The sequence below is a fragment of the Amphibalanus amphitrite genome, unplaced genomic scaffold, assembly GCF_019059575.1.
Source record: "Amphibalanus amphitrite isolate SeventyFive unplaced genomic scaffold, NRLGWU_Aamphi_draft 002096F_arrow, whole genome shotgun sequence".
Taxonomy (NCBI): Eukaryota; Metazoa; Arthropoda; class Thecostraca; order Balanomorpha; family Balanidae; genus Amphibalanus; species Amphibalanus amphitrite.
In genome coordinates, this window is record NW_024883589.1 from 33,411 (window position 1) to 38,794 (window position 5,384).

Genomic DNA, 5,384 nt, shown 5'->3' on the forward strand with positions numbered 1-5,384 from the left:
ATTCCGGCTAGCCAGTATATGCCGTAGCGCTCTTGGGTTGTTATGGTTCCGAAGTCCGAACCGCCAAGTCTGGCTCAAGTCAGACTCCCTGCCATGGCTTAAAGGTAGTGTGCCAGCTTTCTTGGACCGTATGGAGTTAATGGCCCAGATAACCTTCCAGGCGGTGGGGGGGGGGGCAATTTTTTGCCCCCCCCCCCCTTTACTTTTTTCGATATATCTCGAGAACCGCTGCGCCGATCGTCACCAAACTTTCAGTACCCTCCCGGGAGCAGCTAGCGCACATGGTGACCAAAAATTTTTCCAAAGGCTATGATAGGTTGGCCGCTAATGACGTAAGAGTGACGTCATTTTTGCCATTTTCGACCCAAAAAAAGGTTTCGCGGGAAGAGCTGTCAGACCTACAGCTTTAGAGATACAGAAAAATGTTTTAGACATAAAAGGTGTGGAATCAAAAGGGCTACAAAACAAACCGGAATATATGTGATAGTCCCTACCGCCTTCTATCTACATACCAAATTTGAGATCGATACCTCGTTTTTTGGCCAAGTTATAGCGAAAAAACTGTTCAAAATTGATGACGTCAAATTTTCAAACTCAATTTTTAGCAATTCTAGACCTCGTAGCGCAAAACAAAGACCACCATTAGACTCCCCGTGACGAGCTGCATCGAATCGATACCCATTTTGTGCAAAAATATCAACTTTGAAATTTGACCTTTTTTGACCTGACCTTGACCTGACCTCCACCAGAAAGTGACCTAAACCCTACCTGATGCTCTTATAACCAACACCATTGAGTTGGAAATGAAAAACTGGCCATAAAACATGCATCACATAACCTTAGTAAAGTTGGGCTCATGTGGTGACCCTTGGTGACCTTTGGTGACTTGACCTGTGACCTGACCTGGTATGACCAGTGACCTCTAATAGCAACATATGTACTAGACAACTGACGCCTTATCGCTGATTTTCGACAAAATGCGTTTTACTCTGTGTTATAGCGCTTTCCCTAGAAGCCCTGTGAACGGTGAAACATTTTATCTTTGACCTGACCTGTGACGTCATCGGTGACCCCGAGGTCAATGAAATTTGGTTTCCCTCGACAAATTTGACAGGGCTATCGAACGCCGTTTGAATTTTTCGGATCCGTCCAGTAGTTTCGGAGATACGGGGGGGGCAAAAAAGTGCCCCCCCCCCCACCGCGTGGAAGGTGGCTGGTAGGCCCACCGCCTGCCGGGTTATGGAGAACCGGATTTTTAGAACTTATCCATACCTTCAAAACTCATGGAAACGTCTTAAATTCTTCAAATTTTGAGTACCCCAGTGCGAAATTCGCCCCGACGGGTTGTCGGTCGTACCCCAACCACATTTCACACCACTATGAACAATAAATGCACACACTGAAATCGCTATTACCGATATGCTCATCCAATCAAGTTTCGATAAATCCGTTCATCATCAGCTCCTGCGGTTTCGAACACGCCTGTTAGGTGGTGCGGTATACCACGCCCAAAGCCAGGGCCCCGGTAACGTGAGGTAGCCGAGTCAGGGCAGCGTGCGCTGACCCAAGCCGGAGCCGCGCGTCCTCCCGGTGTCATGTGATAGCCCGGGGCTGCCCGCGGGGATGCGGTAGACCGCGCCCAAAGCTGCGGCCCCGGCTTGGGTCAGCGCACGCTGCCCCGACTCGGCTACCTCACGTTACCGGGGCCCTGGCTTTGGGCGCGGCTTCTGCTCATACTTTAGACGCGTTTACATAGGGTTTGTTGCAAGCGTATATCTTTGTCCGTGATGTTGCAAAAGATGCCAATGGTGCTTAACAATTTACAAAATGATCCCCTCTAAATATTTGAAGACCACTGCAACGAAATTATCGCCAAATTAACGAGCTAGAGCCTCGTCAAATATGCTATGTAAACCGGGTTTTTGTGGTGCGGTGGTGGTGCGTCGGGCTGCGCGCTCTGACTTCGGCCAAGAAAAATGCGTCAGCTGATCATTGTCATTTCTGCCACTTGCGTATGGTGAAATGGGGTCATAACTTATAAGACGGCTTTTTCATATCAATTATTTTACATAAAATCATATTTCAAACCATAAATAATGTTCGACAGCCAAATAAAAGAAACAATACCAATACGGGCTTACAGTTTAAGGCTCGACATTGGGTTGTCTACGATTAGACAGCTGATAACTCATTCCCGTACGTCGTATGGTCGTAACACTATAATGACCTTTGCTTATTGTCACAAGTGCGCCGCATTCGCGATTGTTGCCCGACGCCTGTTTGCAGGTGAGCCCACTACAGTTGTTATACATATCTAAAAACCGATAAACTTTTAGGCGAAAAAGGCACTATTCCAGGCCCATTTTTGATTTTTTTTGCGATATTAGGTAAAAACAGAAGCTTCTTATCCTAGGAAAAATAAAATGGGAAATCTTTCAAAGGTGGCACACTACCTTTAAGTCCGGCTCCCTACGACCAGGTCCGGCTGAACCTCATAGCTGCTCTGGCTTACTGTGGCTGAAGTACGGTGGAGGTACGGCACGGCCGATCGGTTCAAGTCCGGCTGTGGTGCGGGCGAGCTCCGGGATCCTGTGTCAACTCCAGTAGAGCCCCAGACCTTGCCCGTAGGTATTTTAGCCGGAGCAAATGCCGGAGCTAGCCAGAGTAAGACCAGCTACGGCCAGGACCAAATTTGCTGGCTGGGAATAGGCCGGTTAAGACCCCCCATAGTCCGACATGTGGCCCTCCGAAGCCGGTAAGGGGCCCTCAGAGGCCGCCAAGTGGCCCTCAGAGACTGGATTGGGGCCCTTGTGGAGATCTTAGTGTTGGTACTTGTGGGCCCATGAGGGGTTTTTACGAGCCCCGTGGATCCCTTCTATGTCCAAATATGGCCAGCATTGACCCTTAGCGGCCAATTGGCGCCTCAGGGCCCCTCAGGCCCGAATAACCCGAGGGGACCCTGAGGCCCGAACCTGATGGGGAGGGGGGCACGTGCCTCACGGCCCACCTGGCTACGCCACTGGGGAAAATCGTAAACCCGTAAATATCCAAATGCGATCACCTGTCATTTTTCATCGATATTGGGATCGTCTGATTACCGCCAGAGCCTCGTAGCTACCGTTGCCTCCGCGCAATGTCCGCCCCTGCGGACCGCAGCGGCTGCTGCACCGGTGCTAATCACCGTCATTGGTTTCTGTCACCTTATTACAGCGGTGTCGGGGCTGTTGCCATGCTGCCGGCAAATATATTTTTTTTCCGGAAAGATGTTTATGTAATCAGGTAGCCAAGTACTAGGACGAGCAGAATGATTTTCAAGAAGAACGTTCTGCCCTTGGGAACTGTTAGTATATAGAAATCCCGGCATTATCAGTACCTTATGGGGATAACCAACCCCGCCTTGTACGGTTGTGCCGCATGGCAAAGCTGCAATCTGTCACCCGGTGCAGGGGTTGAGCACCCCCAACCATTTTGAAAAATCGACACCCCTGCCTCATTGTGATGGAGCCGCCCTCAAGCAGATGATGCCGCCCCTGAATGTGATGGTGCTGCCCGCCAACGAGTTGGTGGCGCCCCTCAAAATGATGCTGCCGCCCCTTAAAGTGTTAGTGCCGCCCCTTATAGTGCCAGTGACGCCCTTCGAAGTGTCAGAGGAACTCACCAATATAATGGTGCCGCCCCTCTAGGTATCCATAGCCCCTCATTGTGATGGAGCTGCCCCTCAAGCAGATAATGCCGCCCCTCAAGAAGATGATGCCGCCCCTTTCAGTATCGGTGGCGCCCCTCAATGTGATGGTGCCTCCCTCAAAGTGCCAGTGGCGCCCCTAAATGTGATGGTGTCTCCTGTCAACGAGTCGGTGGCACCCCTCAAAATGATGCTGCCGCCCCTAAAAGTGCTGGTGCCGCCCCTTACAGTGTCAGTGGCGCCCTTCAAAGTTTTGGAGGAACTCATCAATACAATGTTGCCGCCCTCTAACTTTCTGCAGCGCCCCTCCATATACATAATGGTGCCGCTTCTCAAACCATCCGTGGCGCCCCTCAAAGTGATGGTGCCGCCCCTTACAGTGTCGGTGGTGTCTCCTCAAAAGTCAAGGTGCCGCCTCTCAAAGAAATGCTGGTGTCCCTCGAAGTGTCGGAGGCGCTCCTCAATGTCATGTTGCCGCCCCTCAAACCTTCCGTAACGCCCCTCCACGTCATGGTGCCGCCCCCCCCCCCCCAATGTGCTCACGGCGCCCATATGTGATAGTAACGCCGGTCAAAGTGCTCCTGGCAGTGTCGGTGGCGCCCCTTATAGTGTCGGTGGCGCCCCGAACAGTATCGGTGGTGGCCCTCAAAGTGATGATGTCACCCTCAAACAAACGGTGGCGCCCTTCGAAGTATCGGAGTCCCTAAATATCATACCTATTGCCGCCCATTAACGATCTGTAGCACCCGTCCATATGATGGAGCCGCCCCTTAAAGTATCCATGGCGGTCCTTAAAGTTACAGTGCCGCCCCTTACAATGTGGGTGGCGTCCTCAAAATAAAAGTGATGTTGCCCCCCCCCCCGAGTAATGTTGGCGTCTCTTTCTTCTTTTTAAGTATCGGAGGCGCTCCTCATTGTCATTTTGCCCCACATCACTGCTCACATGGCGCCCTTCAATGTAATGGTGCCACCCCGCAACACTGTAAAAAATCATAACACGTTTCGTGTTATATGGACAAAAACGACTCGGTATAACCGTGTGATGTTACACGTTTAGTGGTGTTATCTCACACGGCAAGGCCGTGTTAGGTAACACTAGAACGAGTTTTAAGTCTATCGTTTGTAGTGTTCCGCTACTCGCTAAAAACGTGCTACGAGTTTGATAACTCGTTATTAACTTTCTAGTGTATCGAAAGGCGTGCTACAATACTCGCATTAAACATGTAAGGTGTTAATTTACTACACTCGTGTTACTGTGCTCTGCTTAATACATGCTGCGGAATGCTAATGGTGTTAACAAATCGGAGTATAAGATGTTATTGAGCACGCCAAAAACGTGTAACGTGTTTCGTAGCTCGGTTCGTGTTCATATACTTCCCGTCCAGTACCTCCTTTTAGAATGTATATTAACGCAAAATAAGCTGCATTACACGATTCAATGATCATGTTGAATGAATATGTTTAAATACAACTTCATGTGGACTTATTAATGCGATGAAAGGCGTACCTTCGTGAACATGTCAACGGGCCTGTAACAGGCCCTGTTGCGTTTAAACAGAGGTCACGTCTTTAACCGCAATATAAGGTCGACATGAAGTATGCATTTATACAACTCATTCCACATATAATTATGGAACCGTGTAACACAGTTCGTTTTGCTTTAACACACATCCTCGTTAGGCAAGTCCATAAAGTCTCAAAG